This window comes from Ursus arctos, unplaced genomic scaffold, assembly GCF_023065955.2.
Source record: "Ursus arctos isolate Adak ecotype North America unplaced genomic scaffold, UrsArc2.0 scaffold_33, whole genome shotgun sequence".
Lineage (NCBI taxonomy): Eukaryota > Metazoa > Chordata > Mammalia > Carnivora > Ursidae > Ursus > Ursus arctos.
Window position 1 is genome coordinate 15202895 of NW_026623019.1, and position 12265 is coordinate 15215159.

The 12265-nt window shown below is 36.9% G+C and overlaps 1 protein-coding gene across 1 annotated transcript in view; it reads right to left on the minus strand.

Annotated features, from left to right (window-relative positions):
- TRPM6 (transient receptor potential cation channel subfamily M member 6) overlaps positions 1–12265 on the minus strand; it is a 187709-nt gene that overhangs the window by 159240 nt on the left and 16204 nt on the right. The gene's annotated exons all lie outside the window — the stretch shown is intronic.

The window sequence follows — 12265 nt, forward strand, 5'->3', positions numbered from 1 at the left end:
GATCCTAACTCAGTTGTCCTTCAATAGCAAAATTCTAAATAGCTATGTGTGATAAATTATAAATTCTCAATAGCTACATGTGATAATATGGATAAATCTCAGTAACATCATGTTGAGTAAAAGAAGCCAACACAAAAGGAAATTCCATATATTTGTGTGTGTGTGTGTGTGTGTGTGTGTGTGTGTGTTTAACAACAGGCAAAAACGAATCTAGAATGACAGAAGTCGGACTGTTAATTACCTTTGGTGGTGGGAGGGGAACGACTGTGAAGAAGCGCAAGGAGTCATCACAGGTGGTGACTGTTTTATGTCTTCGTCTGGGTGCTGCTTACACAGGTGTGTTCCCTGTGTAGGAATTCATTGAGATATATACTCATGTGTGTGTACTTTCTGTTTGTATATTAAATTTCAATTTAATTATTTCTTTTAAAAAAGAAAATGGTTAGACTAGGAAACACTAAGCACATTTGAGGGTAGAAAAATTGATTGAAATTTTATGTAATAAATGTCTAGACCACAATTCTTCTCTTTACTTGATGATCAGAATGCACTCAGTCAGGACTTTCCCCTCCAGAAAGGAGGTTAGAAGATTCTTCTCTAGGAATTCTGACCAGTTGGAAGATAAGACCTAAAAATAGGAGTTTCCCCAAATATGTCCTTGCCAGACCACTCTGTAAAGGCCCCAGTTGACAAAGCTCACACATGCACAGATATTCTCAATAGCTTTTTAGAATGCAAGTCTTAAATATAAGGAAATTACCCAAAGGGTAAACAAGACAAAGTAGGGAGAACACACGTTCAAAATACTAAACAATTTGCCCGCCTTTCCTCTCCAGAAAAAAACAAAAACAAAAACAAAAAAAATCAAAAAACTAAATCGTTCCTATCCTTAGAGAATTAGGAATATTTTATAACCATGAACAAGAATAGGATTATTTCTGGGGCACCTGGGTGGCTCAGTCAGTTAAGCATCTGCCTTTGGCTGGGGTCATGATCCCAGGGTCCTGGGATGGAGCCCTACATCAGGCTCCCTGTTCCCCTTGCTTGTGCTATCTATCAAAAAAAAAAAAAAGGATTATATTTAAAGGCAGAACTCTGAGAACAAACAAAACTCTATTTAATAATTAAAAGTGTGGTACCAGAAATAAAAAAAAATTAACAGGATGGTTAGAAGATAAAGTTGAAAAAAATCTTGCAAAAAGTAAGATGAAAGAACAATAATGTGAAAAAATGGATGGAAAAACTAAGAAAATTAGGAAACCAGGCCAAGAAGTCAAGATAGAAGAGAAAAACCAGAGTTAAGGATACTATCAAAGAACAGATTCAAAACCTTTTCCTAGAATACAAGAGTCTAAATTTCCAGATTGAATGACCCTATTGAGCATCCAAACCAAAGGATGAAAAGAGAGTCAAACTATTATGAAATTCTAGAAAAGTGGTAACAAACAAAAGCTCCTACAAGCTTGAGAGAAAAGCATCATACAAAAACTGAAGAATCAGAAGATGATTAAATATCTCAACAGCAACACTGGGAGCTAGAAGACAACAGTCCAATGACTTCAAAATTTTGAGGGAAAATTATTTCCAAACTAAATTAACAAATCCAGCTAGACTATAAAATGCAATATTAAATAAAGACATTTTTAGGTGTTCCAGATCCCAATATTCTTCTCCCATGCTCCCCTTCCTAAGTGGCTACCGGAGGATCGGCTCTACAAAACAAAGGAATAAACCAAGACTAGGAAAGCTTGGTATTCAGGGAATGAAATCCAGTACAAGGAAAAGTAAAGAGAATCCACAGGATGGCAGTAAAAGGGGAGCAAAGATGAGAACCGTGTAGCAGGGCCAATGAGGCCTACTTGAGCAGGCCTGGAAAACGCAGGGAAATTTTCTTCAATAAGTTGTAGGTAATAAAATTCCTGAACATATTGAAAATAAATTACAAATTTGGGGAGAGTTTGGGTTTAAAATACTAGGAAATACATAAAAACTGAGCAAGCAATAAAAAGCAATTATTAATTTCAGGAAAAGAAAAATCATAGTATACTATATTTCCTGTTCTATGCAGATGAGGAAGAGTAATCATAGTATACTGCATAACTCACCTGTGAATAGCATTTACATAGTCATGACACGATAAATCCTGAATACTGAACTAACCAAGCTTATATATAATACATCTATATGAGGAAATGAGTGTCTATGTGCGCTGGGGGTGGTAAAAGAGAGTTAAATCTTTATGTTCCACGCGAGGCATCAAAACATAATACCTAAAGCTAACCAAGAAATAGTAAGAAAAGCATTTTATTTAGGGCTATGGAGCTATAAAACAAAATAATCAGTGGGAAGAGTTGAACCATACAGAAAATTTTTGAAATAAAATAGTGACGATGAACATTCTGCATTGCTCCTAATTTCTCTAGAAATTGATTCGGTAATTCACAATTTTTATTTCATTTTCTTGTACAGTTGACCTTTGAACAACATGGGTTTGAACTGTGTGGGTCCACTTATATGCATATTTTTGGGGATAAATATAGTATAGCCCTATAAATGTATTTTATCTTCCTTGCGATTTTCTCAGTAACATTTTCTTTTCTCTAGCTTACTTTAGAAGAATACAGTATATAATACATCAAGTTTTGTTCACATGTAAAGGCAAGAGGAAGACAATGTCCACCAAGTAAGAGCTGAAGAAATACAGGAACTGAAAACTCTTCTTGAAAATATTCCTCAATTATGAATTCTAGACAATCAAAAATGAATGGAGGAACATTTGGTAAAGCACTAGAACACCAGTAAATGCCATAATAGAATAATATCTGCAGTATTTGTTCTCCAGGAAAGATCATGTAACTAAAAAATGTATGCTAGTCAAGGTCTAATACAAATATAAGATTAGGGCATATGCACTCTTGAACAAGCAAGCAACACATATAAAAATTAAATTTAAAAAACTATACAGCAGTAAAAGCAACCAACCAAGAGATGAATTTATTTTTTAATCCTCTAGGATGGATGGGATGTGGTAAAAAAAAAAAAAAATCAAGTATTTAATGTACTTACACGAAGAACTAAAGTAAATAAATATGGAAATTATGATTACAGAGGGAAGGTAAATGTTTTTATTTGATAAAATAAAAATAATATAAGCAACAGAATGAGAAGGGAAACAGAAAAATATATAAGAATGTTAACTTCCTTGTCTTTTAATCATGGAAATCAATCAAAGGGACCTAAAATTAGAGCATCTAGGTCGTGTATATTCTTCCTGGTCTTTCCTTTTTAACTTCTGATAATTTTTCTTTTTTTTAATACAGACAGAGAGCACAATCTGGCAGATCGGCAGGTAGAGGGAGAGGGAAAAGAGAGCCCAACACAGGACTCGATCCCAGGACCCTGGGATCATGACCTGAGCCGAAGGCAGATGCTCAACCAACTGAGCCACCCAGGTGCCCCTCTGATAATCTTTATTGGCTAAAAAATTTAATGTTGAAGAAACATTTATCTGAGCTATTATTATCTTAGCTATTTCTTATATTTTACTTCAGTGTCTTCTATTAAATTCAAGTAAAACTGCATGTAATTCCTTTTATGATTCAAGTCTATAAAAAGTACTTCTATCTTTCTTCTGTCCATTCTGCATTTCCACTAGCTAGTCCCCTATCCATCAAGAGCTGCTAGATAGGATTCTCAATGTTATCAAAGATTATGTCTCTAAGTGATAGTGGTAACATTTTTTACGTTCTTTTTTGCATTTAATTGCATTGCTTAAATATTTATGACTATGCTTCGTTTTAATAAAGTCAAAGCAATTATATTTTTAAATATTTGGGAATTTTGAGTTCACAGAAAGGTTACAAAAGTAGAGCATGTTGAAACAATTCAAGAGTATTCTAATACCAATGTGAATTATATAGCCCTGTCTATTTCTTTGATTAACTAAAGAAATGATGAATTCAAATATATACATATAACTATAGATTAAAAAACAAGCTGAAATATTAATGGTGGTTGTCTTTGGGGAAAGGACTTTAATTTTTTCTATATATTCTTTTGTCTTCATGAACTTCCAAAATGGGAACAATTAAAAATTAATTGATAGAGTTCTCTTTCAAGATGGTGACATAGGAAGATCCTGAATTCACCTTTTCCCACACTTAGTCTACAGCTACATATAGAAAAATTTTCTCTTTGAAAAGCTTAAAGCCTGGCTGAGCGACAACTACACATCAGGCTAATTAGAAGAAAACCACATCAAACCAGATAGGAGAGGCTGGAACACAAGCTTGCAATTAAACCCCATCCCCTTCAAGGATACCCACTACCGGTAAGGAATGCAAAATCCAGAGGTTCTCCCTGAGGAGCGAAGGCTTAAACCCCATATTAGACACTCCTACTTTTAAGACCTGTGCCTGAGAGGTGAGCCACCAAACCATCTAACTTTGAAAATCAATGGGACTCATGACCTGAGACGCACAAGACTGAAATGATCTGAGAAACACCTCTGGAAGGGCTTGTGTGCTCAGATTCATCTGCCCCAGGGCCCAGCCCAGAGGGGGCCCACCCCAACCAGACTTAAAGTGAAGAACGGACACCTGCTTCTATTAAAAGCATTGGTCTGAGAGGCAGGCATCCGACTGAACACACATATCTAGGAGCTTGCCCGAAACACGTTCCAGGGATGGAGACTGACAGGCACCATCTTCACACTCTCCCTTTGCCATGCTCCAAAGCCCCAGTATTTTGTGGAAGGGAGCTTTTATAGGCATCTGGTGCCCTGACTTCTGCAGCTGCAAAGGGCATGCCTAGGGCATGCCTCCTGATCTCCTGACTCAAGGCCACGGGAGCTTATGTTCCTGCTCCCATGGGACTCTAAAATTAGTATCACCCAGAAAGGAGCTCATACGCCTGTCCGGCTCCCTAATTTTTGTGACTGCTGCTAGGGGACACCTCTATATCATGTGGTTCTGGTGGCCAGTGGGGCTTACACTCATGAGTCCCACAGGAGAGTAACCAACAGAAAAAGAGTTCTGAAATAGCTACCATCTCCAGGGCCTACCAAGAGGCAATAGACCACAGGAGCTCAGTCTTTCCATGAAGGAGGCCTATTAGTTAATCATCATGACTGTGGCCTAAGGGGCAGGCTTCTAATTAAACATCCATCTTGGGGCTGTCTGGAATCCTTTCCGGAGACCTCAGAGGGCAGGTCCTATAGTCATGCTCACCTGCTGACACGCTCTGGAGCACCACTGTCTCCTGAAGGGCAGCTTTACACATATCTATCTGCAACTCTGGTGTTCATGGCTGCCACCCAGGGGACAACTCTTGATCAGCTAACTCTAGTGGCCACGGTGCTTCCAGTCTTAGGTCCCACAGGATGTTGGCAATCAGAAAGATGGCTCTTGGCAGACCACTATCCCAAAGTACCACACAAACAGCAGGCTGAGGCACAAACCCCAATTTTTCTATGAAGAAGGCTTCTTAACTTGTCCTGGAGCTTTGGTCTGAGGAGCACACTGCTGGTTTGGCACACATTTAGCGGCCTATGGAGCTGCTCTCCAGGAATGTAGGCTGTGGATGCCACCTTGGTGCTCTCCTTCTGCCTTGTTTCAGCTTGTGAAAATCTCCCAGAAAAGGGCTTTTATACTCATCTGGAGCCCTGATTCTTGTGACTGCTGCACAGTGGACACCTCCAGATCACCCAACCCTGGCGACAAATAGGGTTTTATGTTTGCAGTCCCATAGGACTGTATATAGTGCACAGTTTTAAAAGCTGATGCCTGAGGATCTGGCTTTCGGTCAGCTGGATTCTAGGTGCTAAGATCTTTCCCTTTGGGACACTGACAGGTCTTGGCACATACTGAATGAGTGGGAGCTATTAAAAATATAATAGGCTGCTTGAACAAGTACATAGGTTTGAGAGACATGCAAGAGCCGAGGCCAGGTTGAACAACAAGATTCATGTCCCACACGAGGCCACTCCTTCAAGACTGGGAGAGGTGGCTGTTTCATCTGCTATAGAAACCAACACAGAGACTAAGGCAAAATGAAGAAACAGAGAAATAGGTCCCAAATGAAAAATCAACATAAAACCTCAGGGGGAAAAAAGCTTAATGAAATGGAGATAAGTAATTTACCTGATAAAGAATTCAAAGAAATAGTCATAAAGATGCCCACTGAACTTGGGAGAAGATTGGAACACAGTGAGAACTTCAACAAAGAGATTAAAAAAGAAAATAAGAAAGTACCAATTAGAAGTCACAAAGCAGAAGAATACAATAACTGAAATGAAAAAAATACAATAGAAGGGTTCAACAACAAACAAAGTGAAGAAAAAGGATCAGGTAACTAGAAGGTAATCAATGAAAGCAGTGAAGTGAAGAAAGAATTTTTTTTAAAGATTTTATTTCTTTATCTGAGAGAGAGATCAAGAGAGAGATCACAAGCAGGGGGGAGGGGTTGAGGGAGAAGCAGACTCCCCACTGAGCAGGGAGCCCAAAGCAAAACTTGATTCCAGGTCCCTGGGATGACCTGACCTTGACCAGACACTTAACTGACTGAGCCATCCAGGTGCCCAAAAAAAAAAAAAAAAAAAAAAGAATTTTGAAAATGAAGTTTGCTTAAGGGACTTACAGAACAATATCAAGCAGACTAACATGCACATTACAGGAGTCCAAGAAGGAACACACAGAGAGAAAGGGACAGAAATCTTATTTGAAGAAATAGGGGCAAAAAACTTCCCTACCCTGGTTAAGGAAACAGACATCCAGATCCGGGAAACCCAAAAGTTCCAAATAAAAGGAACACAAAGAAATTCACACCAAGACACATTATAATTAAGATGTCAAAAGTTAAAGACAAGGAGAGAATATTAAAAGCAGCAAAAAGAAAAAAAACTTCTTACATGCAAGGGCACCCCCATAAGACTGTCAGCAGATTTTTCAGCAATAACTTTGCAGGTCTGAAGGGAGTGGTATGACATATTCAAAGTGCTGAAGGAAAAAACTTCAACCAAAATATTCTACCTAGCAAAGTTATCATTCAGAAGGGAAGGAGAGATAAAGAATTTTCCACGTAAGCAAAAGCTAAAGGAGTTCATCACCACTAAACTGGCCTTATAAGAAGTGTTAAGGAGACTTTTTTAAGCTAAAAAGGGCACTAATTTATAACAATAACATATATGAAAGAATGAAGTCCACTTTTTTAAAAAAATGTTTTTAAAGATTTTATTTTATTTATTTGGCAGAGAGAGAGCAGCCAGCAAGAGAGGGAACACAAGCAGGGGGAGTGGGAGAGGAAGAAGCAGGCTCCCAGTGGAGAAGCCTGATGTGGGGCTCGATCCCAGAACACCAGGATCACGCCCTGAGCCAAAGGCAGACGCTTAATGACTGAGCCACCCAGGCGCCCCTCACTTTTTAAGATAAATGTATAGTAAAGGTAGTTGCTTAATAACTTACAAAGCTACAACGAAAGTTATAAAATAAAAGTACTAAAAGCTATGATTACAATAATTAAGTTAAGGAACACGCAAGATAAAATGATGTAAAATGTGACATTAAAAACATAATATGTGGTGGGGGGAATAATAATGTTGAGCTTTCCATTGGGATCAAACTTAAGTTGTTATCAACTTAAAATAGACTGTTAGAGATGTAAGTGGTTATATATAAGTCTCACAGTAATCACAAAACAAAAACCTAAAGTAAATATACAAAAATAAAGAAAAGGAACATAAGCATTCTACTAAAGTAAGTCATCAAACCACAAAGGAAGAAAACAAGAGAAGATGTCTAGAGAGGAACTACAAAGCAGCCAAAAAGTAGTTAATCAAATGGTGAGTTTAGTCCATTTATGTTTAAAGTCATTATTGATATATATAAGTGCATACCTAACAATATGACTTTAAATGTAAATGGACTAAATTCTATAATCGAAAGATACAAAGTGGCTGAATAGATGTAAAAATAGGACCTATCTCTATGCTGCCTAGAAGACACTCACTTTAGATGTAAGAACACACACAGTCTAAAAGTGAAGGGATGGAAAAAGATATTCCACACAATGGAAACCAAAAGAAAGCTGGAGTAGCTGTAATTATATCAGAAAAAATAAACTTTAAAACAAAGATTGCAATAAGAGACAAAGAAAGACATTACATAATGATAAAGAGTCAACCCAACAAGAAAATACAACATTTGTAAATATTTATGTACCCAACATAGGAACACCTAAATATATAAAACAAATATTAACAGATCTAACAAGAGAAATAGAGAGCAATACAACAATAGTAGGGAACTTTAATATCCCACTTATGTCAGTGGATAGATCATTCAAACAGAAAACCAATAAGGAAACATTGGTCTTAAATGACACATTAGACTAGATGGGCTTAACAGATATTTATAGAACATTCCACCCAAAAACAACAGAATATACATTTTTCTCAAGTACACATGGAACACGTTCCAAGACAGATCATATTTAAAACAAATCTTAATAAATTTTAGAGGATTGAAATCATATCAAGCATTTTTTTTCTGACCACAATGGTATGGAACTAGAAATTAATAACATGAAGAAAAATGGAAAATACACAAATATGTGGAGATTAAACAGGAGACTGAATAACCAATGGGTCATTGAAGAAATCAAAGGAGACATCAAGAAATAACTTCAGATAAATGAAAATAGAAATGTAATTATACTAAAATTTATAGGATGCAGCAAAAGCAGTTCTAAGGGGGGAGTTCATAGTAATAAATGCCCACTCAAGAAACAAAAAATCTCTTAAATAAGCAACCTAACTTTATGCCTCAAGAAATTAGATAAAAAAGAACAAATGAAGTTCAATGTCAGTAGAAGGAAGGAAATAGCAAAAACTAGAGCAGAAATAAATGAAATAAGAGATTTAAAAGACAACAGAAAAGATCAATGAAACTAAAAGCTAGTTCTTTGAAAAGATAAACCTTTGAAAAACCATTAGCTAGACTCACCAAGAAAAAAAGAGAGGGGGCTCAAATAAATAAATTCAGAAATGAAAGACGTGGGGCACCTGGGTGGCTCAGTCAGGTAAGTATCTGCCTTTGGCTCAGGTCACGATCCCAGGGTCCTGGGATCAAGTGCCACAGTGGGCTCCTGGCTCAGCAGGGAGTCTGCTTCTCCCTCTCCCTCTGCCTGTCATTTGCCTGCTTGTGCTCACACTCTCTCTCTGTCAAATGACTGAATAAAATCTTTAAAAAAATTTTTTTTTAATGTTTTTAAAAATAATTTAAAAGTTTAAAAAATGAAATGAAAGATGTTACAACTGACACCACAAAAATGCAAAGAATCATGAGACTACTAGGAACAATTATATGCCAACAAATTAAATAACTTAAAAAAATAGATAAATTTCTGCAAATATACACCCTACCAAGACTAAATAATGATGAAACAGAAAATCTCAACAAAGTGATTATTAGCATGGGGGTTGAATCAGTAATTAAAAACCTCCCAACAAACAAAAGTCCAGGACCAAACAACTTCACAGGTGAATTCTACCAAACTTTCAAAGAAGAATTTAGACTAATCCTTCTCAAATTCTCCCAAAACAGAAGAGGATGGAACTCTTCTAAACTCATTTTACAAGGCCAGCATTACCCTAATATCAAAACCAGACAAGGATGCCACAAGAAATGAAAATTACAGGCCAATATCTCTGATGAACATAGATGGGAAAACCCTCAACGAAATATTAGCAAATCAAACTTAAAAAATACATTAAAAGAATCATACACCATGATGAAGTGGGATTTATTCCAGGGATGCAAGGATGGTTAAATATCCACAAATCAGTCAATGTCATACATCACCAACAAACATACAATCGTCTGAATAGGTGCAGAAAAGGCATTTAGCAAAATTCAACAACTATTTATGATAAAATCTCTATACAGAGTTGGTATAAGATGGAATGTACCTCAGCATAATAAAGCTAATATATTCAATGGTGAAAAGCTGAAAGCTTGTCCTTAAAGATCAGGAACAATACAAGACATTCCATTGCTCACAGATGGAAACATACTCCATGCTCAAGATTGAAAGAATAAATATTGGTAAAATGTCCAAACTCGGGGCGCCTGGGTGGCTCAGTCGGTTAAGGGTCTGCTTTCGGCTCAGGTCATGATCTCAGGATCCGGGGATGGAACCCCACATTGGGCTGGCTTCCTGCTTGCCAGGGAGTCTGCTTCTCCCTCTCCATCTGCCCCCTGCTTGTGCTCTCTCTCACTCTCTCTCTCCCTCATGAATAAAAAAAATCTTAAAAAAAATAAAATGTCAAAACACCCAAAGCATTCTACAGATTCAATGCAATCCCTATCAAAATTCTTTTTTTTTTTTTTTAAGAGAGGAAGAGGGTGGAGGTGGGACGGGCAGAGGGAGAGAAAGACTCTTAAGCAGACTCCATGACCAGTGTGGAGCCTGACACAGGACTCAGTCTCACAACCCTGAGATCATGACCTCAGCTGAAAACAAGAGTCAGACGTTTAACGGACTGATCCACCCAGGTGCCCCAATCCCTATCAAAATTCTAATGGCATTTTTCTCAGAAATAGAACAAACAATTCTAAAATTTGTATGAAACTATATAAGACCCTGAATAGCCAAAGTCATCTTGAGAAAGAACAAAGCTGAAGACATCATGCATCTTGATCTCAAATTATATTACAAAACTATGGTAATTAAAACAGTATGGTAATGGCATAAAAAACAGACACATAGATCAATAGAATAGAATAGAAAGCCCCAAAATAAACCCATGCATATATGGTCAATTAACTTAACAACAAAGGAGTCACAAATATACAATGGGGAAAGGGTAGTCTCTTCAATAAATGGTATTGGGAAAATTGAACAGTCAAATGCAAAAGGATGAAATTGGACAACTATTTTACACCATACACAAAAATTAATTCAAAATGGATTAAAGACTAGGGGCACCTGACTGGCTCAGTCAGTAGGACATGCAACTCTTGATCTTGGAGTCATTGATTCAAGCCCCACATTGGGGGTACAGTTTACTTTTTTAAAAGTTTAAAAGCATTGATTAAAGACTTGAACATAGACATGAAATTATAAAAATCCTAGAAAAAACATAGGTGGTAAGCTCCTTAACATAGGTCTTGGCAATAATTTTTTGAATCTGACATCAAAAGCAAAAGCACCAAAAGCAAAAATTAACAAATGGGACTACATCAAACTAAAAAGCTGCTGCACAGAAAAGAAAACCATCCAGAAAAAAGGCAACCTATTGATTAGAAGAAAATATTTACAAATCATATATCTGATAAGGGACTATTAGACAAAATACATAAATAACTCAAACAACTTAATGGCAAAAAAACAGTCCAATTAAAAATTGGGCAGGTCTGCTCTTACACTGTTGATGAGAATGCAAACTGGTGCAGCCACTCTGGAAAACAGTATGAAGGTTCCTCAAAAAGTTAAAAATAGAACTACCCTAGACTCAGCAATTGCACTACTAGGTATTTACCCAAAGAATACAAAAGTACTGATTTGAAGGGGCACATCCTCCCCGATGTTTATAGCAGCATTATCAATGATAGTCAAATTATGGAAAGAGTGTCCATCGACTGATGAATGGATAAAGAATAATAATATTACTCAGCCATCAAAAAGAATAAAATCTTGCCATTTGCAATGACATGGATGGAGCTAGACTGTATTATGCTAAGCATAACCATATTATTTCATTCATATGTGGAAATTAAGAAATAAAACAATGAACATAGTGGAAGGGGAAAAAAGAGAGGTAGGCAAACCATGAGAGACTCTTAACTATAGAGAACAAACTGAGGATTGATGGAGGGGATGTGGGTGGGGGATGAACCAAATGGGTGATGGGTATTAAGGAGGCCACTTGTGATAAGCACTGCATGCGATATGGAAGTGATGAATCACTTAATTCTCCTCCTGAAACCAATACTACACTATATGTTTACTAACTAGAATTTAAATAAAAACTTGAAAGTAACTAACTAAATAAATAAATAAATAAAATTGGGCAGATCTGAATAGAGATTTTTCCAAAGAAGACATATCTTGGCCAACAGATACATGAAAAGAGGCTCTGCAACATTAATCATTGGGAAATAACAAGTGTTGGCAAGGATGTGGAGAAAGGGAAACACCTGTGCACTGTTGGTGGCAATGTAAATTGGCACAACCATTATGGAAAACAGTATGTAGGCTCCTCTAAATA